Source organism: Halyomorpha halys, unplaced genomic scaffold (genome assembly GCF_000696795.3).
Source record: "Halyomorpha halys isolate HHAL.00 unplaced genomic scaffold, Hhal_1.1 Scaffold71.1, whole genome shotgun sequence".
In the NCBI taxonomy this organism is placed as follows: Eukaryota; Metazoa; Arthropoda; class Insecta; order Hemiptera; family Pentatomidae; genus Halyomorpha; species Halyomorpha halys.
The window spans coordinates 478,594-503,452 of record NW_027107476.1 but is presented as its reverse complement, the minus strand read 5'-3'; the positions used below and the strand labels follow the sequence as shown (position 1 = coordinate 503,452).

Genomic DNA, 24,859 nt, shown 5'->3' with positions numbered 1-24,859 from the left:
TTCAATAAATATATTAAATTAAAAAAAAATGAATTAGTATTGCGAGGAATATACCAACAGGAATTCAAATTAATTGAATAAAGATTTTTTGTCACAGAATTTTGACAAAAATAAGGCATATATTTTGATTTTTTTTAAAATATTTAACCTGATGAAAAATTGTTAATAAAGTTATTGTATTTTTTTAAAATAGCTATAAAATTCTGACGAGCAAATTGTTTAATTGAATTCTAAGATAATATATTGATGAAACGTCAGAGAGGGGAAGAGTGCTCAGTGAAATAGAAGAGAATCTCTTATTTAGTTTCTTCCAATTAATTGCCCACACCATTAGGGTCGCATCGGATTTCAATCAAGCTCCTCGCGATCCTTCAAACCCAATCCCCCCAGGCCAAATTGGACATATCATTCCAAATATCGCCCGTGGGTGTCGAATCGTGAGTGGTTTTGATGGAGAGATCAGGGGAAAATTGATTTTGATCATAAATGTGTTACTAAATGACGTGTTAGAAAGATGGAATGCAAAATTTCTCTAATCATTTTATTCCAACATTTGATTGATTATGTACCAGAAACAAAGAATTTATACACATACATTTCATCAATAAATTATGCCTTATTCTTCTACTAATAAAAAAAAAAATATTAATTATAATTTTTTTAAAAAACGAACATTTTTTATCTGTTTTTTTTTGTAAATATACCATTTCTTATAAAATGCTAATTTTCATGTCTCAGATTTTTTTGTAACTCCCCATCAACTTAAGTTAAAAAATAAAACAAACATATTCATTATTATTTGTATAAGTAAAATAATAAACAACTATGGAATATATCTTTGTGGATGTAATAAAAAGATGAAGGAACCAAAATTAATTTTATCAAGATTACAACAGAGATTATAAAAGAAAATGTATTCATTAAATTAAGTACAGAGCTCAGAGCTGCTGTTAGGGGGAGGGTCCGGTAAGAGTTGATTCAAAAATTGTATATAGTCAAAACGTGAAAAAATTTATGAAAATAAAAAAATCCAGTCTTCAATTGCTTTCTGGGAAGCTTAGTTTTAGAAATATTATTACTCTCAAATATACTCACCATACGGACGTAAACACAATCGTCGACAATTGGTTTTTGAAAACTTGAGAATGGATCTCGCATGGAAATTTATGGAAGTAATTGATGAAGATGGAGAATTAAAACCATTACAGTTGAACGTGTTTTTCTCTTTATTCAACAAATTAAAAATTGTCTAGAATTTCTTGTGTTTTTTTTTTGTTTTTTTTAAACTTCATAAGTTGAATTTCTCTTTTTTTTAATTATTTTATTTGAAACATCTCTATATACATATTTGTTTTAAAATAAACATATTTATCAAGATCATTTGATTTTCTTAACACATAAAACTTAAAAATCTTATCCATATAGATCCAAATCGAAGTGGTTGGATTAGATCAAGATGAGGTGAACTGACATTTTGACGTCTGAAATTATTATTTCTAAAATTATTTAATTAAATTATTAAATGATGCAAGATGTAGAAAGTTTATCGAGATATAGCTTCTGATTTTTATATATTTATTGAAATTGGAAGTACTAGCAGGACAGCGTTTCACACTTTCTGGGATAATGGTCCATATAAATGAAATAATAAGATTAATCACGACAAGTCACAACATGTAACATTTACTCTACTACACAAAACATGCCCTTCAGTTTACATTGAGAGTCATCCACCCTATACCACAAATAAACACAGTAACTTATTTAGGACTTACCTATGACATAAGGTTGACATGGAGCCCACACGTCAAGACAAAACGTAAAACGCTAAATTTCCGACTGAGGCAATTATATTCCACAACACAGATTCTAAATTATCCCTCAGACAGAAACTTATCATATACAATTACTTACTAAAATCCATATGGACTTACGCCTGCCAAATTTATGGACCTGCTAAAAAGACACAGATTAAGAAAATACAAAATTTTTAAGACTGGCAACGAACTCACCTCTTTATGTTTCAAACGAGACCGTTCATACCGACCTACGCATTCCGACTGTAATGGACCACATTAATACGACTTACAAGCGGTTTCACAACACGCTACCTGGACATTTCAATAAATTTATACGACATATAAATTTATGGCAACACATTACATTCCTGACGTAACTCGGCGTAGGCTGAAGAGGAGTTGGATGCGGGACCTCCTAGTGTAATAAAATAATTAACTTAACGTCAGAAGGATGCACCACTGGGTGCTATCTCCCTCATGCCAGCTCATGCCATGGATAGAACATCTCATTTGCTGATTTTAAATGTACATTGTAATGTGATTGTAAATAAAAAATGAAAGATAAAAAAAACTAATACAAATTGTATTTTGTGAGGATGTATTGGAAGAGAGAGGAAGAGGGCGAGAAGACAGTACTCCAGGGGAGGATAGACGTCACAGCTATTGATCACGGCTTGATAAAGAATAGCCTAAGGTCGGCCTATTGCTCGTCTAAATTGCCAAAATAAATTACCACCCCTTTTCATAAGTCACCCCAACCTATCCTTCTTTTCCTTACTCCGTTTTAGATTAATAAAATAAATTATGAAGATATTTATTATTGTACAACTTAGCGCAAAATTATAGTTGAAAGTAGTTATGGGTCCTAATAACAAGTAACATATTAGAGTTATTGAAATTAAATTTTTTTTAAAAATTCCTAGATCCAAAATTAATTTTGAAAAAATTTAATCGCAAAAATTAAATAAACTAGAAAAAATACAAAAGCTAAATTAATCGCAAAAAAAATATATGAGGTATATTTCCTTATTATTCAACTCAACCATTAAAAATTTCATATTTTTTTGTTTTGTTTTTTTGATAGATTTTATTTATTGATAGGTATTACAATTTGCCACAGTATAGTAAAATAAATGATAATCAAGTTAATCATTACACTCATACCAAAACCATAAAACACACACTCGCATATGATATCTATATGAATAAAAATTAAGAAAAAAAAATAGATATATAACAAAAAGTAACTAACTTCAATAATAAAATAAAAACATTAATCATATCAATACTCTATTGCATTCCAAATTAAGAATTACATAAAGAATCACACACATTAACTTATATTGTTTTATCTCGACATTGAGCTAATTGATAACAAATGTATCTATATTGATAAATTTTATTCTTGACTGTCGGAGATACATATGTTTGTGGGTCTTGAGGATCTGTCAATAATACTGCTTTATAGTGGCGACGTTTCGCATATTGTCTGTTATAGTTTGTTTTATATTGCTGTGATAGAACTAACTGGAGGTTTGGCCTGTCAGCAGATATCGTACTAGGGCCGTGAGTTATATTTATATGTTGTTTGAGTTCTATTAGCTCTGTTACTAGTGTCCAAATTTATGTGACAGAATGTACAATCCACAATAAAGGTAACTTACAATAACAAAAAATCAAAATTTTGTTTAATTTATTCAGAGTACCAAGTAAAATGCTACTTATGCGAAATGATCGTCAGATACTTTTAGATTCATTTACCAAGCTTCAATTAGGGTATTAAAAGATTTCTATACATCTAATAGTTACTAAGATACAGAATAATCAATAAAAATCCTGATTTTTTTCAATTAAATTCAAAATTAACAATTTTTAAATTTGTATAGGAAAATATTATTCCTTGGAAGAAATTCATGATAAACTATTGCATCTCATGGTGCATTTAGTAAAATTGAAGCTAGCTTGTATTCAGCTTGAGTACTGATTGACATGAGTACATAGTAGTTTCTGACATACAGCTAATCATATATTATTTTTTTTGTTTCAAATCAGATATACTCGTTGAGATATCAGCCCTCAAAGTAAAGCTAGCTAAGTAGATAAGCAGTTCCTGATGATTGCACTAAAAGGTGAATTCAAACTATGCATGACTAAGTACAGAAGTTATGAATTAAAAATGGCCACCTCAGTTCTGACTTTCTTGAATGAACTTGGCAGAAATGTGAGGAGAACAAATGACTCCCTTCATAATTTATGAATTAATATGAGCTATTAATAGGAATAGCTGGTATTTAAGAGTGGGGGGAGGAACACGCAAGAAGTAGCGAACCTTAAAATTGATTGATATCTATCAATAAATAAAAAGTATTTAAAAAAAAAATTGAATGTCAGATATGCATTTTTAATTGTTTCAATAAATTCGAACAGCATTTTATTTATATAAAACCAGGAAATGTGTTATTTATTATTATTAGAATGAGAGAAATATATTTTCAACGGTATCAAAACATTGAAATGTGGTCAAAGTATGCACAAATAATAAAAATTCCAAGTTGATATATATATTTTTTCCAGTGTGGTTAGTTACCGCCTCCAGTAACCAATTAGCATTGATTTATTACATACAGCCGTATATTAATTAATTATATTCTACGAAATATCTGTTGGACAATCCCTTTTTTATTGCTTTTATTTATTAAGTTAAGTGTATATGTTTTACTAATATACTATATTTGTCTATTCTTTTGTTTGTATATATTTTAAGAGAGTTTTTTTTATTTATTTTTTTATTTTTTATTTTTTTTACTTATTTATTTTATTTTTTATTTTTATTTTTTTTATTTTAGTATGTATGAGATCATTCATCAATATTACCTATTGCCCACAACTGTGTGGCAGATTGTAATATCTATCAATAAATAAATCTATCAATATACTATATAAGTATATCTATTACATATATTTGTTTATAGATTTCAAGTATTTATAGATGTAATATATTTTTACATAGACTGTTACTTTTAATATGCTATCATAAATAATATTTTGAGTCGTACCGATCTAGGGAAATGTATAAATAAATTATAAATGCACTTTCTCCGACATGTGAGACAAATTTCAATCAATACATTACAAATATGTAAATATGTTAATAGTGCCTACCATCCAAAACTGACAGTTTATTAATTTTTTATAAACTTTCAACATGTGTTAAAGGGATTAAACAATTTTTATAGCTAATTCTGAACAACCAATTATAATATAATTCAGCATATTTCGATTGTAAATATGTTTATTTATTTCGATATTCATATATTTTTATTTTTTAAAAAACTGATAAAGAGTGTTCCCATATCTAATACGGGCTACATAGCGTTATGAGACCGGTCTGGTACGGGGAAGAGCATGGAACGAAAGTGAAAATCACTTTCTCGAGAGGAGGGAGGCAAGGGCATTCTTACATCACTCCTTGACCGGCATCGGAGGAGAATATGGTTCCTCTCCGGGGAGTATCTCTTTGTATCCACTCATATAATTAGAGCCTTCAGCTTTAAGTTAATTTGTAATTATCGAGGCATGAACTGCAGCTATGGAAAGTTAATCATTTCGAGTATTCCCTTCGTAGCCATCTGTGATCGATATCGAAGCTTTTACGTAATATTTACTGCTGTAATACATATATTCACTAGTAGTAATAGTACGTATCTCATGATTCAAAGATGTTTTCCATAAAGTTTTGGATAGTTACTTAAAAAAAAAAAAAAGAATCTGAAAACAACTTCCTAATTAAAAGTATTTTTTTTTATCTAATTAGGAGAATAATTTTCTACCAAAAGAATTATTCCACCCTTAGTATTGTTGTCCTATCTGCAAAATTACATTTTTTTTTTTTTACACTTAACCGACAAAAACAGGATTTTTGTTAGGATATTGTGTAGCCACGATCCTGCAAAGGGGATCTCAATATGAGCGGGGGTTAGGAATCTGTAGAATGAAGAAAAAAAGCAACAAAATCTTTCCTCTCGTTCAAAAGATGAGTGAATTTGAAATATGAATATAATCGTAGTAGTTAGGGTAAGATAAATATATGTCATAAAACCTCAGTAAAAAAAAATCCTTGCAGACATTACAGTTTTGAACTGCATAGGTCTTACCCTTTTTGCTAAGATTACAAGAATTTCTCCAAATAACCATTTTTTGAGATTTTACACTGTTGAACTGGGACAGCGATATCGTGGGGCTTTGAAAATCAATGATGAGTTGAAAAGCTCACATCGAAAATTTGACCAGATAAATAACTTAGTTTTATTTAACAGACTATAATTTCCAACTAATTGAAAATCATATCTCTTTAAATAAATTTACACTAGCAACAAAAGATATTACTTTTATCTGTTCCGCTATTATTTTTCCTTAAAGTTACTGAAATATTTTGTGGTATCCTTTTGCTTAATTTAAAAGCGTATTACGCACACTGTACAATAATAATTGTTTTTGAAATGTTCGCATTTTGGTGGTACGTCTTCAATGATGAGGCAAAGAAATTCAGTCTGGAGTACGCACCCTGAATCGAGATGTAAGAACATTATGAGATAAGATATTTATTTAACTAATCATATGATAGCAATAGATAAAAAAAACAATGATAAATTAAATCACTGACACAAACTAAAATATATAAATGGATCATCAAATGTGTTGATGATTTTTGTTTTTCCAAACCAAAATTTTATTTATATAGACCTAATGGAGAAAAATTGTTTTCGGCAATCTTCAGTTTAGTTACAAACTACTTTAAAAAAAGTATTAAATCTTAGTAAGATACAATTCAGACTTCTAACACATTTTTGATAATTAATTTTAAAAATACACTTTATATTTGAAAGGCTTGAAATATTTTTACTTCGTAGTTATTGACTCTCCAATTATAAGAAATGATCTACTAACTAAAACAATTGTTGTAAACACCTTAGCGATTTTATTAAACTCAGTCAAATATATTTCTAAATTAGGGATGAGTGGTGAGTGAAGTGGAACGGTTGAGCCTCCTTGATATTTGTATCATCCAGGCTCCTGATTGCACCAGAATTTGATTTTTAAGTTGTGCTGATGATGAACAAGGCGGGTCACCGACGACTTAATTAGTAATAAATTCAGCCAAATAATAATTAATTTAAAGTAGTAAATTAGCGAAATGTCGGTTAACAATAAATAGTTTTCTTCTACTATTTTGATACCTTTATTGACTTTCACCCGAAGTATGTTCCTACAATTTACTTTTAAATTCTTATAATGTTCATAATTTTTTTATATTATGTGTATGTTATTTTACACCTGTTCTTGGTAGTTTTTTAAAAATATCATCGCTTTCACTACCATTATTTGTAACAGCGAAAAAAAACTTAATTGTACTGGTATCCGTAAACGTTCGCTGGTTGGGACGAGATGTTTTTAGAATGAAGAGATGACTTATTAATATTTTTATTTTTTTTCTCCTAATTAGTATACCTTTCGTGACCAAAAACCGGACTATTTAATTAATTAAATACGGTCAACTAAAACTCTTACAATCTAATAAAAAAAAGTTAACATTTACAAGCAAAGTGACTTTCTCTCCAAAGCCGGGGAAAGTACCACTTACTCAATGAAGTAATGACTTCTTGAATTGAAAATGCTCCATTAAATTAAAATACAATTAAGAGTAAAAGCAGGAATACAAGAGGTAACTTTTAAAAAGTTTATTTTTATTGTTCCACAAAAAGAAGAAAAATATTGTGAATCACATTTGAGTATAATAATTTTCTTTAATTCTCTAGGGAAATTGATACAGAGGTCGAAGCCCTTAACAGGAATACCAACCAATCCATCTACTGAATAAATTGAAGGGTCTTTGATGTCTCGACCGAATTCGTTTCCAGACAAGTCGATACAATTTATATCTGCTCTTGAAGTTTTTCTATCTGTTATTACTTTGAGCTACTATCAATTGTCTGTTAAAAAAAATTATCACCTATCTTTATGATGATTATCTTTATGATCTAAAGTATAAGTTCTATACGATGTGATGAAAAAAAGGGATAAAATGGGGTGGGCGAGAGGCGATCAATGAATGTTTTCGGCTTTGTAAAACTTGGAGAGCTTTTTACAGAGACCAGGTTTTCTGCGATTATCTTCCCGCTCACCACATCCAGTGAGTCGGAAGCAATCAGAAGCAATCCTCTCTGACCGGCCTAAGTTTTTACCCTGGTAACTTGTCGTGAATCGTGATTTGATTTTTCAGGATTTTTATGTTTTACATTATCCGACATGGCCCGTATCCGAATAATAGTTTATTTTATTGGTTTCGAATTGTACGTGGATATGTAGCTGATTTTTTTATTAATAATTAAGGACCTATCCCAAGCACCAGATCCTATATCCGAATGGAATATCCTTCAGAACCTCTCCGTTGTAAGCTCCAAATTCTGTCCCTATTACCCTGTCCCTCCGGATGATCTTAACTCTTTCTTTGCTGCTCCTCCTCCTTCAACAACCTTATGCGACTTTTCCTCTTTTCAAATCCCTAAAATCCCATTTGATCCCAATAACTTTTATTTCTCAAATGTTTCCCCAGATGATTTAATCTCAGCAGTCCTCAAGTCCATAACTAAAGATCATCAACCTTTGTCTCCTCACCAGTCTTCCTGCCTTTCTGCACATCCTGCCCAAAGTCCTGGTCCAACCATTGAGCAAAGTACCTTCTCCTTCTTCAGTTTCCGACTATCGGAAAACTGAAGGATATAAAATATCCATTTTATCCTATCTGGACAAGCCACTAGAAAGATTAGTCCATTCCCAACTTAATAATTTTCTCGAACAAGAAACTCTCCTTAATCCTTTGCAATCCGGTTTTCACTCTAAATATTCCACACAATCCACTTTATTGAAAATATCCCAAGACTTCCAATCCGCTATAGACAATCATCATCATATCAATTTTAATTCTTTTTGATTTATTTTTGACTCAGTTAACCACAAGAACCTCCTCAGTAAACTTCATAACCTTTCTATGCCAAATAGTCTCCTAAAGTCGTCCCTATCCTTCCCGTCTTATCGTTCCCAAACAGTCATCATTCCGAGCAAATCTCCTTCTCTCCCCTTCTTCTGACACGAGTTGTTCCTCGCGGGTCCTCACTTTCACAAACCCTTTTCCATTTATATTAACGGTCTTCCTGATTCCATTCACCACACAGAATACCACTTATATGCAGACGATCTTAAAATTTATTTATCCTTCCATTCCTGCGAGATGCTTGAGGCCATTCAAAAGATTCAAGAAGATATTGACAGTGTTAACATATGGGCGTTAAGCAATGTCTTTGATTCCGACACTACCAGACATCTTCGCCGAAAGCGCACGTTAATGCGCTTGAATGGATCATGATACGTACAACGAGAACGTAGGACCTGAGAGAGGCGGTGTCGGGCCTTGGGAAATTCATCGAAGAGGCCGGGAAATCAAATAATTTCTTTAAAGAAGGAATAGAAATAAAAGTAGAGACAAAGATGTCAGTGAATCTGCTAGACGCCGGGGATACGGAAAATTTTAAAGCTACCACCATAATGCTACCGCTGCGTGTAACGTGGGTAAAGAGATCCATCCTAAACCAGATCTAAGCGGACGAAGAAACGGCCTGAAGAATAGTGAAGGAGGTACTGAAAAAGCATTTGAAGAAGAGCAGTGAGCCACGAAAAAGATATCTTCCAAATGAAACAGAAACAGTCCAGTGGCAGAGCACCTATCACGTTATAACCACTTCATTGGCACGAGGAAGACTAGGACGAGTAATCCTGAAAGGAGAATATGATATTAACCTAGAGGTAACCGATGTCGAGATGACCACAAATGCCAAGGGTGAGGTAAAGTGGGATATCTAGTGGCCCAGTACCCTCGCACCAGATGTTCCGAATAAAGAAACGAGAGGCACATTGCCAAACAATATCCATTTATGTAGAGAAGAAGAGATTGAGACAGGGAGAACTCATGGAGATCAATGCCAGCAGGTGCGGAGGAGAAGCAATAGAAAAACTAAGGAATAACATGTCAGGTGTTAGACAGATCAGTGGAAGCGGTATTGGGCGCGTTGCGTACATGATTCCAATTCTGCCGATCCTGATTGGATTTCGTCTGTTGAGAGGTGAAAATTCGATAAATCCCTTTTTAGGGATAAATTAAAGTTCTAGATCTTGTTTGGCACTTGAACACCCCGAGGCATCCTAAGAAGAGGGGTGGGATAGAGAGGCTACACAGTGCCTGAACCGAGTTAGGCAATGGTAGGTAGCGGCGTACGACCATTCTATTCACGCTGTCACGGGCTAGGGATCGCAGAGATTTCAGAGATACGGCAACCGTGGAGGAGAAAATCCTAAGTAACACTCTGGCTTTGTGGAAGTTGTGGGATAAGGAGAATGGCGCATCTAAAGGGAGAAGCACAGACGGGGTATTTTGACAGAATCTACCTTGTTTTGGTTTATATAATTATAAATGATTGTGAATTTCTTTGTGCTATGAACTAGTTGCAAGATAAATTGAGTTTAATTTTAATTTTAATAAATATTCTTTTCTTCTAATTTTATGAAGAATGTTCGTAAACTGGTAGAGGAGAGTTTAAGTTATCTCCCTATTTAAAAATGAGATAAAAGTATATGTACATGGAGTGGATGTCCTTCTTTCCTTTATGTTTTTTAAGTTTTAAGTGTGAAGATCCATAAGTTACATATATAAAACGTCCTGCAAGAGGTGTGAAATGCTGTTTATATACTATCGTGTGTGACCTAGTAATTTGAAAGCTTTAAGTGGGGTTAAAAGTCGCTATTAGATCCACGATGAAATAGTAATAAAACACTGCAAGAGCTACGTAATAAAATTATGTTATTAAAATTCGTCATTTTGAAAGATATAAACATTTAAAACCTTTTTCGAATATTATTCTGGCATCGTTCCAAAGATATTGTTCATAAAAGCGAATCGTAATCGTAAAAGCTATTTCACAATAAAATAATCGTGAAAATGCTAATATCCCGAGAAAAGGCTACGTATCATATTTTTCTATTGACTGAATATCCAGGACCATAACTTTTTCTGAATCTGTTTCATTTCTCAACAAGGTCTGCTTATAATTTTTGTATAATTATATTAAGTGCAAATTCATTACATATTAAGTAAAATATATGTTGTTGTGATCTTCATAAATTATCTATTTGCTGACACTTTGATGGTGTGTTATGATATCTAGCGGTTGGGCGTGATTTTATACAAACAACTCCCAGGAGAAGTTTTTCCTATCAGAGTACTGAACACTCCATGGGTTATAGAAAAAACTTGTTTAGGAATTTTAAAGACCATTGGGTTAACTCGCTCCTAAATTTAGTGAAGATGATGTATAAGTTTGTTATTTCCACAATTTTATAGAAATTATGATGATTTTTTATTAAAATTGTTAACTAGAATTTACATTAATCATGTCCAATTTATAAGTATATCAGTATCAGTTCATAGATTTTCTCAACACCATTGTTTTGGAAATATAGGAATTATCCAGACTATTAGCCTTCTCAAAGGGTGGTATATTGGAAAAGCGGGTGGAAATTAGTAGGATTTCCTCATTTCCCTGTTGGGATTTTCCTGTTTATTATAGTAGCCTTCCGAGGGCTGGCTAATAAACCTGCCTCATTTAATTATGCTGCTATTTTCGGGTTCATCTAATGAAAGCGGAATTGGGTTAAATTCAAATTTAAGGCCACGGAATTTGGTATCTAGTCTGTAATATGACTTTACTTATAAGTTCATGTGTGGGATCTGTATTAGTTCTTTTATACCTTAATAAAAGGGAAATGAATTTTTATGGAATGTCGTAAAGATATGTTGAAGGATTAATTTTGAAATATATTGCATTCCATTTTTAATGCTGGTATTATTTGAGCGAAAATATCTTAATAAGTAATAACTTGTCTTATATTCTTACGGTATATTTTAACAAATATTAGCTCACAATTTTTATATTATTTGAGTTAATGCTTAGAAATTTAATTGTTTATAATAAAAGATTGAATAAGTTTTAATGTACATATTTTTATTTGAAAATATCTACTGTTGAATCTTTAGAATTTCGGGACTATAATTATAATTATGCTCTTGTGATCAATATGGTTCTGTCACCTAGAGAAGATACTAATATAGTTTGGACACTTTATACCTTATACTAATTATGATCCTGATTGCATATAGATTTAGTTCTTATTAATTCCAGCTTTTATTATAATTCAATTCATACATTGGTTTTATCGTTCAAAAAACTCGTTTTCCTAAATTTTAATTTACATGATTTTCTGCAATATACTGCTATACTAATGTAGGGAATGACACTACCCTTCTCACCAAAAACAAAAGGAGGCAGCAAACATTTTTCAAGATTTCTTTTGGAAAACTATTTTATTTTACTCAATTTCGAATAAATATTGTTGAATTCATTCATTTAATATTGCTAACGTAAAGTTTTTTTTTTTATTGCATTTTGTTAGAACTCAATAGCTCTTTATGAGTTCTAAAACAGATGCCTTTTATAGTAACGTAGAAGAAGATATTTTTATGAATTTAACGGTATAATAAAGCGAAACCAGATAGGTTGTGGATATGTCTTGAGACATACACTTAAAGCTATATCAAATTGACGATATCTTTCTAAAGGAAAGCTTTGAAAAAACAAGCTGGCTCCTTTTATAAACATTTATTTTGCTAAGCTAACAGTTGAGAAAATTAAGTAAAATAAAAATAAAACTTTCAGAAAGAAAATAAAGAACAAAATTAAAATAAAACTGTCCTTCAAGATGAAATAAAATGAAATGAAAGAATAAACAAAATAAAAAATACAAAATAGCTGGACGAACTCCGAAGGGTCAGAGACGAGATGGGAACTGTTTTCAAGTACAATTTTTCAAGCGTTGGTGGCCCACGTCTATACGGTGCTCTAATAGCAATTTAGGCAGAAGGGTCTGGTGGCGATATCTGGTGAACTACACAAAGGCGTACGAACTACGTGTGTCAACTCGTAGATTGTTGTACTGTTGCTAAGTAAAATAATCCTTACTCGTCATTATTCCAGGTTATAAACATTACAACACAAGCTTCTAACAAAATACAAAATAAAAATGTAATTAAATGAAACAAGTACGTCTATTTAAAAATTAATATTAAATGTGGCGTTAAAACACGTTATGACCACAAGATATCCATAAAACTATTAATTTATGCTTAATAAACAAGTGGTTAATTGATCTGTGGCTTAATAATTAATGAGCATATTTAACCCTTCTCTAATACTCCTGGTTGGGAGATATAAATTAATTGAGCAATATATTGGTAAAGTAGCCTTCGGTCTCGGGGGAACTTATAGAATAGTCCCAGATAGATATAATTGGTGACAGAAAAGGATTGTTTTAGAGACAGTTAATAGGAAATCTGACTGGACACAGATAGGCCGTTTGACATGACACATCCTGGATCTGCTCAACATTCGGAAAACATTCGGTTATAACTTGTCACAGTTATTTTTTTAAATTTTGTTTAACCTAGTGGTGTCACTGTCCAATATATCTGGTTGTTGATTGTTGCTTAAAGGCGTAAAACCCTCTGGTCATAAACGCCTATGGCATGATAAAAGTAAAAAAATAAATAAATAAAAAAATAAATATAAAAAAATAAAAAAAATCAAAAAAAAAATCAAAGAGGAGTTTTAATTTATAAAGAAGGAGATGTGCTTTTAAAAATTGGAATACTAGTGTAATTTTAGCTTCCTCATCTGTGAGAGCTTCTGAGCCAAAATATCTGGTTTTAACTACTCAAACTGATTTGAGAGAAATAAAATTGAAGACAAAACGATTCAACGACACTGATAATGATGAATATTACAATTGACTGTTTTTTTCCGAAGGCGAATCGAATCATTCACCCGATAATAAGTAATAACTGGAGTAGTAAAATAACAAAAGAAATAAAAGCTACCTATTAAAACAGAATTTGTATTGGACATTGGTATTTAAAACAAACAGACTTTATTAAATTTCATAAAATTAGACTTAGCTAGGGTATTCAATTCGTGAATCGCTATTGTACAAAGTAACACGTTTTTTTAAAAAAAAATTTTAATATCTATTATTTATAATAGAATAGCTTAAATTTCTGTCCTAACAAGAGGAAAATAGTAAACGCTTATTTCCTAGCTCTCACAGTTGGAGAAAGCTGGAAGATGACATTTTATCATTCGGTATCAAGTGGTTTAATAGGTGCGGGTGAAAGCAATTGTTTAACATGAGGAAACTTCTAAGAAAAAAACGTGAGAACATTGACTGTTCTCCAAAGTTCGTAATAGTCAATTATAAGAATGATATAAAAGGTCATTCATTTCTAATGTGTATTTTAAACCAAGAATCCCTCCAGCAATGTCCTGAGGTTGAACTAGTTGTTTCAGGTTGTAGCTAGTTGAACTGTCTTAACACAGGATACTGTTCGAGTCTTCAAATTGTTTTATCATTGTTTTGAATTATTAGACGTCTTAACTAGAAGTCCGTAAGGCTTGTTATTTTTCACTCATATTGACTTCTACTACGACTTTTTTCACTCTCGAGAGTAAAACTAGCAAATTTGAAAAATTCTGAGAGTTCTTGAAAATAGTCCCACTTCTTCTTGTAAAGTAACTTCAATTATTGAAAACAAGTATGAATTTTCTGAATTTTCGTGAAAAACTTATCAGATAACATCATCGTCTTATCAAACGTATTCTGAGAAATTTTTAATCTTTATTTCTACTATAATGAGCATTCCCTGAAAGTGAACCTAGGAGAATATCGATTATTTCTTTTCCATTTATTAATACCCTGTGAACTAATTATGGAAGATTATTATTATTATTATTGTACCAGGGGTACAAGGTTCTGCGAAAATCAGAGCTAAATCGGTGAAATCTCTAATTTACTGGGATCTCTGGTATAAAGACTATTAATAATTTCCAAAATTATAGGCAATCTCTTAATTAGTTCAAGTTTTAATATTGTTATTTCGGCAGTAAGGGATGGACTTTATAAATTTCTTGAAACATTGCTGTCGGTGATACATCCCAATTGTTCTACATCTACCTTTTGAATAGATTTGTTTGTTTTCTTTTTAATTACTCGTAAATTCTTTGAAGATTTCCGCTTCTTAAACTCCATTGTCAAAGTACAAATATAGTGAAATACGTGATTGTATAGCTTCTTCGTTTAATGAAATTGTACGTAATAAGGTCTAGTCTTAACTATTAATACTAATGAACTATTTACATCAAATCTGTATTTTGATTAGCATTAAGAACTAAAGAAACTATCAGCAGCGTTGATTAGTATCTGAAAATATTTATCAGATTTTGAATTTTATATTTTGCTACTGCATTGTTAGAAAAATTTACAAGGCCTCCCTTTATGTTAGCATCACTAATCGATGGTCCTCCTCTCATTACATCTTTAATTCCCTTTTCACATTCTCAAAGTCACGCTGGAGCCACTTGTCATTTTGTTTAAAAAAGAAAATCATTTCTAAAATAAGGCACGTTCTTGCATTTTTTCTTAAAGTTATGAACGAAAAGTTTGTATACTTATATGACATTGTTAGAAATTCTCCACCTATGGGTATAAAGACATTCCTAGCCTTGATCTAGGTCCACCCTTCAGTAGCAGATAACTTACCATTGGGAATAATATGAAAAATTCTTGAGATATTATGTTACCTGTACACTCTGGATAATGAGAAAAGGAACTAAGCATTAGCTACTTTGTAAAAATAGTTGAGGACCAGCATCTAGGAATTTTGTTTTAATTAAGTACTGATATAGTCTGTTTTTACGACCATACATTGTATTGTAAATATTTGAAATTGAATAATGTCCAAAGTTGGCTCGAGATGGATGAAATATTTACATCAAGAGTAGTTCAACATTATATCTAATAATTTATTCCATTTCTTGGTAGATTGAAGCGGTTCAGTATTGAATGTAATAAACCAAACTGACGAAAAATTCCAGGTTTTTCGGCCACCACTTTGTTATTTATAATTACTTTTTCAAACCAATAATATAATCATTTTCAGCATGAAATTTTCTTTGATAAAACTTTTAAGATATTGAGTAAAAATATGCATTGTGTACGCTGAACATTGTTAAAGGTTTTAGTTTGTCATAAAGATAACAAAATGGTACAAAAAGTTTTAAACTCCTTCCTTGCTGGGAATTAGTTTCACTTAAAAATCTATATATCTTCAACTAATAGAGGAGTTGACATACCGGCTTTTACCTCTAATGTTGGGAAGTATCATAATCAAAGTCGTAGAGGGAATGAAATAAAAATTGATGAGATAAATAGAATGGTTGGGTAAAGTTGATGACAAATTTTCAAAAATAGAATTGGCGCCTACACTTTTTATTGTTAAAAAAAAAGGGACTTGTTTTGGGAATTGTTCATTATTTTTATTTTAGAAGTTTCATTCCACCCTTGAAGGTTTGAAACTTTTGAAAGTTACAAACATAAAATAAAGCTCTTGTTAGTTGAGATACTGATTACTTCGTTCTAATACTTACTTAATTTTAAGATCTTTTATGTTGATAGTGTGTTTCGTGATTTTGACAGTTTCAATGTTTACAATGACCTGTTTTTTATATAAAAAATTAATTAAAATTAATGATTTTTTTTTATTTATTTAACCTTTTGCCGACTAGGAGTATACCTACATATGCGCTAGAAAATATGTTTGGTTAGCTCCTCTACGGAAAAAATGCCATAGGCAATAATCAAAAAGGAATTTTAAGATTTTTTTCTTCGAAATTATTCTAGCGTTTTTTTTTCAGATTTGGCGCCCAAACCAAAGGGTCATTCAACCCATTATGATCCTCGAACTTGACATTACTACCCAGATTTAAAAAAAAAAAATTGTTTGTCTTACTATAATGGTTTGGAAAACCAACACTGGGTTTTATTTACTGATATAATTAATCATTGTGTCATCTCATCTAATTAATCAATATCATTACCGTTAAGCAGGTGTTCTGCGATGGAATTAGATCATTAATTACGTTTCGTATGTTTATTTTAAGTTGATATTTTCTTGCAATGCGCACTTTTTCCAAATGATACAAACAACAACATGTAGTCACTAAAGGTGTTAATATGTATTAAATATTTGTGGTGAATATCCTTAGCTTGATTCAGATAGCTAGTAGAAAAGAAAGTATTTCTGAAACGGTAGTATCCCAAAAGTAAACACAATATCCAGCTCCTGTACCGGATGAGCAGCCTTTGCTTGGATAGATTTGATCTTTATTTGATTTCCAGGGGAGATGAAAACATCATCGGAAAAATTAAATATTTTCTCAGCTCTCAAGGAGAAATAATGGCTAAGTGAAAATGAGTATACGAAAAAGTGAAAAATAAATAAACCTATTTCCATTATTACTCACCCAAAAATATCAATCTTAAATATTTAATATTAGAAATGTTAGTTCAAATAATTTAAACAATCCCAATTCTTGAAATTGTGCAACTTTTCTCTATACTTGGTTGATAACATATACTTATATATTCAGATTAATATTCAGTGTTTTCTCTTATTGCCAATTGAATTATTTTTTTGTACAAGCAACATCAAAAATCAATAAGTAAAATATACATAAAGAATTTAGTTACATTCGTATACCATACAGAAGCTCATAATAAAAAAAATAACCGCAACAGATAATAAAGGCGAAATATAAAAACTACATGGTGTATAGCAATTGAAAACATGATAAAAATACCAATAAATAAAAAATAACGGAACCTTGTAGAATATGTAGAAAACAGAATAAACATAAAAACTCACCTCAACCAAAGGTCATAACAAGGATCAACGAAACGATAATTCCTGAAAAAAAGATAGTCTATGTATTTTTTTAACATGAAAAATGTATTAAGTAAAACATTATAAAGAAAAATTGATATTTATGGATCTGAGAAAACGAGCAGAGGTTTATATTTTGAGCTAAAATCTCTTATAATAATTACTTTTATCATATTATTATTCCAGCGAGGTTCAATGGGGAAGTCGAATAACAATTGAGAGCAAGGGTATTGTACAATTTATAAGCGGGGGAAAAGCAAAATATATGATTTGACCAAATGTTCCAGCCTATATCAAATTTTTTAATGTGTTAAAAGTTGTATGTAAATTGACCTTAAAAGATGGTCGGTGGTGCGGTTGGCAAAGATACACAAATAAATAAAATTTATTTACATATATATTTGTGCCGACTCAAAAGTAGTGATAAACTTAATTTAAAAAAAATAGAAATGTGAGGTTTGAAAACCTGTTCCTTTCTGCAAAAATGAATTCAAAAGAGTAGTGCAAATAAAAAAATTTGAGATTTGAAAACCTGTTTCTATCTCCTAGAAGTAATCTAAAACAGTAGAAAAAAGTATGTAATTTCAGATTTAAAAACCTATTTCTATCTTCTAAAATGAATCCAAATTAGAACGGAAAATTAAGGAATTTGAGGAACTTTTTCTATCTGCTAAAATTATCTGCAAAACGAGAAAGCAACCTTGATTCAGATAAAAATAAAATTATCTCGTTTTGTTTTCCATCCCTCACGAAGACCTGAAATTCAGGTCGAAACGTCAATGCTGAATACATTTCAACACAAATAAAGACGTTTTGTGCACCCCAGATCATTTCCTCATTAATTATTATAAGCTACACTACTCTTTTGGATTAATTTTAGAAGATACAAAAAGGTTTTTGAATTTCAAATTTCTAGATTTTCCCTACTCTTTTCGATTAATTTTAGCAGACAGAAAAAGGTCTTCAAATTCCTTAATTTTCCCTTCTAATTTGGATTCATTTTACTAATATATGATAAGAGTCATATAATTTTATTTAGATTATATTATAAATACAATAAATTATTTGTAGGGTTCATTATCTCAATAATTTCATTAGACGATTTGAAAAATATGATATGATATATACATATATATGTGTTTGTGTGTGCGAAAAATTCCTATTGGTAAACTTCCGCTCTCTGAACTGATTTGCCATTAAAGAGAAAGTATTCACAACCTGCTGGTTTTGGAACTGCCGGAAACTGCATATAAACTTTCGTCTTGGTCAAAACATTAAATTATAAAAGAAAACAGATTTCAAACTAGGGAAAATATATTAATAATGTAGGAAACTATTAACATCTTACATTAAAAAAAAAACTGTAATGAGATCTTTTAAATTTATGAATTCACTGTTTTACATTTAGATCCCCGATTTCATCAAAAGCGATCTAAGATCTATCACAACTCTTTAATTGAAATTAAACAGCTTTGATTAAGTTTTTTCTTAATTAACTTTTAGTTAACGGAGTAACTAAGGTTTCAAACAACTATTTCAATAAAATTAAGCTCAAAGTTACACAAGGCAAGGAATTCACAAAGATTAGGCTTTTAGAGTCAAGAGCTATTTCAAAGTAATCACACGCGAATCGACACTGACACAAATTCTAAATGAAATGTTTCTTCTGAATGTCAAGCCAATTTAATACGAACATGTTTAGCAATGTGGATGATTCAGTTATACTCTTATTCTCTACCATATACTCTTGTTCATAAAAGAAATAATACAGGTAATAATTAAAATTAAAACTATACAACAGTCTATATTATAAGAACAATAATGTCATATAAGGATGAAATCAGTTATCGAACGTGTAGTAAGCCCAAAATTTTGAAGTAAGAAAAAGCCATAAACAACATTTTTTAAGTACGAATTATAATAAAATATATCCATCTAGCCCTGACAATCTTTATTAATATATTTTAAATAATTAATGTTTCGGCCAACCTGGCTATTATCAAGGACGAGCCCAATTTTGATTTTACAACCCTCACATTAATCACAAAATGCAGGATATTCTGCCCATGTCTAATATAATGCAGTCAATTAACCTTTAGTTGTCGACTATTTTATTAAATATCAATTATTTTTTATATAATTTTATCACTCCTTGGAGACTGGTTTTATTGTTTAAATAAAACAATTTGTACATAGTTAAATCTCAAATACTCTTTATTATTCCTTCAAATGTCCAACGTTTCGGGCGTCATCAAGGACGTTCTAAAATATAAATTTATACCTCACTTCCAACAATTAAAAACTTTTTGCAGGCTAATCAATCTATTTTGTCACTTTTTCATTATTTTTTTAAAACTTTTAATTACAGATTAACTTAACACTGTTATCATTCTAATTTAACTAAATTTATTGACCAATACAGAATAGCCCCCAAAACGTTTTTAATTTTTGGGTGAAAGGTATAAATTTATATTAAGGTTTGTCCTTTAGGATGGCCGAAACGTGGTAAATTTTAAGTAATAATAAAGATTATATGAGACTTAACTTGAATATAAATTATTTTATTTGTTTTAATACTACCAACACATATAGCCGTTGATAAAATGAATCAATAAAGAATTTTTTTATATCGATTCATCGATAGATTTTATCATAGTTGTTAAATAAAATCAGGTTCAACCAAAAGCAAACATAAAAAAAAAATTTCCTATTTGACAAAATCGAAGAAATGTACGTGTAAGAAAATTAATCAGAAAAATTCTGAAAAAAATATTTTATACTGTGTGGCGTAAAAAAAAAAAAAAAAAAATTGAGCAATAATATAATATGCGATGAAAAATTGGACGTACTCCAAAGATATTACCATAGCCTGGAGTTTATTTCTGTGGTGCTGACCTTCCTTAGACGATCCCAAAAGTAATAAATAGGATTGTCACAATGTAACCACAGTCCACGGTACATCTATTGAATACGTTAAATCAAAAATTTAAAAAAAAAATTTTTTTTTTAAGATGTGCCACTTTTCAAGAAAAGTAGTGATATATAAAAATAATTTCAACAAAACAAGGACTCATTAAAAAAATCAGTTTAAAGATGTTCGTGTCCTCTGTGAGGGATGACTGAAAATTAATGTTCATTTCTAAGAGGTCCAACTTAGACAATATTTATCTTCATTTTCATGCTAAAATAAGATAAACTATTCTTGATAATCAATAACGCAACAGAATAATAATTAATCATGAGTAAAATTTGTATTTATATTATATAAAAAAAATAGTCAGTATGAACAAATATTTTTTTTATGTTCGAGTAATGAAATTAAACTACAAAAAGAATATTTTATAGAATTTCTTTATTTTAGGAAAAACATTAAAAGTAGATTTTATAAATACTCTACTTCCGAATTATGGAATAGCTTTCATTTTTAAATTAAAACATTAATGATGTGGAGGGAGATGGAGTTCGAAACTGCAGGAAATAACGAAAAGAAAATAATCTAATTTTTTTTTTCATATCAATAGACATAATTCTTTAAAAAATTACTCACTTAAAAAATAATTGATTACTGATAAGAGGAAATGAAATCATTACTCTCCTCGAACAATCTTTGCTGAGACCTCGAAGGCATCCAAGAACCACGTTCACTTTCTGTTGATTTAATTGAGCCTTTTTCAGGCTGCAAGGTACTAAAAATTGAAGACTATAAAAAATTAAATTGTACTAATGCCGGATGATTTATTAGTATATTTTTACTGCTCAATATAATAAAAATGATAAAATTCCTTTCTTAAAGGAAGTAAAGTACTAAAGTAAATACTGGCTCTACATTCGTAAGATAAAAAAAGTCATGTTTAATTTTTACGGATTCAGTACCTTTCCGTTGAGTTGACCTAAAAGTGTGTTTATTTATACAAGTATGTTTTTAAAAATATATTTTGTGTAATTGTAATTATATATCAATAAAGAGGATTTGAAAATTTAAAAAAATAAATATATTTTGTGTGTATGTATCACTGTGATAAAATAATCCTTCACCTACATTATGAACTTCATATAACTTTTTTAACTTAAAGGTAAAAACAGAAAGAATATAAAACTTGGCGTGTAATATATGTTCCATCTATTCGCGTATTTATGATTGTAATTGATACATACCCTGGAGTATGCCTTCTAGGGTTGACAGCGGGAGACTAGCGTCCGTAAAGCGTGGTACTTTCCCCTTCGAAGATCTCCCCACCTTCTCCAAGAACACCCCTCCAGAGGCAAGAGTGACTGGAGAACATTACATATTTTATCATAATGTACCTCTGTAATTGAGTTGCGTCACCATATTATGTTCCTAAGCAAAATTATATGAGGAAACTGAGAAGAAGATTGTTCTAGAAGAAGGTAGAGAGCCCGTTTCGATATTGTACACGTCAAATTATCTTTAAGATTTTCACTTGCAGTTATGAATTTCTCGGTGGAATTGTATGTATGTCAGTTTTTTTTTTCTAAATTACAGAAGATTGGTTCGGACTCTATATCAGCCGTAAAAACATTTGAGTGGAAAAGACATTTTCCATAGCCTTAGCCGTCTTCTTCGTCAGTTTCATTCACTCAAAGATTTCATATAACTTTAATTCCATAGTTTTTATTTCAAGCAGTACAGTTTTCAACAAAGCGGTATACAAGATATCGAAGTAAACAGCGAAACCAGCATAATGCAAAATAGTGAACTTATTTTAGTGAGTTTAGCATACATAAAGAACGCACCGTTATTACGAACTTTCAGAATTGAAAAGTGGTTAAGCCAGAAGACTTGTAAGATTTGCCAAACATTAAAAACTTTAAAAAAATATAAATTCCAGAAAGATTAAGAGGTTAGTAAAGAAGAATAAACTATTTGATAACTGCAGAGATATGAATTTTTAGACTACATTTCTATCTTTAAAATAACTATTTTTGATTTGGGAGAGCCTTGCTTACTAGTTAAAGGTGAAAATGTGATGAAAATCACATATGATAGATGACTATAGCTTAATGTTTGTTCTGTCTAAAAGACATTTTATGAAGCTCCTAAGTACGTTTCCTCTAAAGCGTTCTTGAATACTTTTATCCCACCTTTACAAACATGTATAGCACTAAAAATTTTCTCTAAAACATAAAGCTTTATGGGCATAAATGAAATTGATACTTAAGCAAAGCTGACCATTATTTTGATTGTCTTAAGTATTCGAAAGGAAGTGATTAGAAAACTTTACCTTGATTTTCTAAATAAGTATACGCAATAAATTTATATGGATTTTGTTATAAAAGAGGAGTTTCCTGTCAAAAGTTAATATACCCAATACCATACAGTAAAGTAAAATGTAGGTTTATTGACAGACTGAAACTCTATGCGAAAAACTTGTTAAGCTTATTTCAAACTATGAATTTTCTCCTGTCAAGTAGATGTTACAAATCAATATTTATAATAAAAATTTAAATTATCTACAATAATTTTTTAATATGTTTCAAAATGTAAAAATATTTGATAAAAAAGGTCCTCAAATATGTTACTTGAAAAGTTTTTTAAAAACATTTACTAATCTTAATAGTCGCAGAAATCAAAATTTATTATTAAGGTGATCAATACAATGATTTTAATATTAATATTCCAAACTGGAAGATAATGAATATAGACAAATCAAGAAAATAAAAATTTTCCTTTGATCTTTAAAATTTAAGTAAACGATTATTGTAAAAAACAAAAAAAATTATGAAATTTCTGTCTAATTTTGACTTTTGATGTTAAATTATAAACAATGTATGTAGATCTTAATTTTAATTAGGCTAAATAAATAAAGTTGTAATATGTACATACAGAAGTAAGTGTAGCAAATGATACATCTATAGGCAGAATAATGAACAATTGAGAGAACTCTTTACCTGATTGGAACCTACAAAAATACTGTGTGGTTCTCTGTAACTGGCTCTAAGTGTTTTAACAGCCATTGTAGGTCGGTGTTCAAGTAATTCCCTAGCAAGAAAATTCGAGTGGGCTAATTGTAAATGAACAAACAGAGTGAACCTAGCAGTCCACTTCACAAGATGAGGGCAAGAGAGGTAGCTCTATTTGGTAGTAATCGTCAGGGAAATATATCCTTGAGATTGGAAAAAGGATACGGATAAATAGAAATTTCAAACATGGAGATATATAAAAAACTGTGGAATAAACATTAATCTTAACCAGACTTTAGTCATTGTTAATTAGCATATGGATATCTTATCTTCTAATAGATTGAAATAGTGGTGCACAACATTCAAAACTATTCTTTAACTGACAACGCGACAGGTTGTACCAGTTACTACTCTAGCGGCAGCAGCATTGTTTGGTTATATATTTTCATTAAATGCATCATTTTTATTTATTTATTTATTTAATACCAGATCGACCTGGTGGGCCTTACATAGTTAATGTAAGAGGTACATTTTTTTTTTTAACAATTGATTATGGGAGGGGGGGTGGTATAGTCTCAAACATAAGACACCCCTAACTATATGCAATGTTATAAATAAAACAAAAAATTAGGATAAAATAAATATATTAAAATAATAATTCTTAATTAAAGCTGAAAGTTAAGCTAATAACAAAAACAATGGCATTTATGAATTTAACAAAATAAATAATTGACTTCTAGTGGAAAAAAACAAAAGTGAATTTAATTAAAATAAAATTTTAGAGTGCCAATAACAGAACTGATAAATATAGACTTTATAAAAGGATTTCCTTTAGTCTTCGGGTTGAGGTTGGGTTTCCCAAGTTGTAGGTCACTGCTCCTTTAACTGTAGGTAACTGGGAGTGGAACTTCATCAACCCTTTTTTTTATGTAATCCTATATTGTCTCTATTTTTGATTCCCGATGCAATTGGCTATTTTTACAAACCAAGGAACGTCCACTGCAATTTTGACGACTTTATTTTGAAAAGATTGTAATTTTTTCCTTTCGTAAAGGAAATGCATCAATTGATTTATTCTGATTAAATGAATTTATTTTAGTTATATGTTTATTTTCATATAATTCCTCATATATCTTTATTATAATATTCACTATTCAACTTGTTTCTAATGGTTTAATTATTTTTATATTTATTCATTTTT

General features: G+C 30.2%; 1 protein-coding gene across 1 annotated transcript in view; it reads right to left on the bottom strand.

The window, feature by feature from the left end:
• The window catches only part of LOC106692764 (uncharacterized), a 152,578-nt gene extending 130,644 nt beyond the window's left edge, over window positions 1-21,934 (bottom strand). The window contains exons 1-2 of the mRNA XM_014438891.3: window positions 21,892-21,934; window positions 17,719-17,760 (exon numbers count right to left, since the gene is read on the bottom strand). The gene's annotated coding sequence lies outside the window, so the exon portion shown is untranslated. The remainder of the gene's footprint in view (window positions 1-17,718; window positions 17,761-21,891) is intronic.
• Between the last annotated feature and the right edge of the window lie 2,925 nt (window positions 21,935-24,859).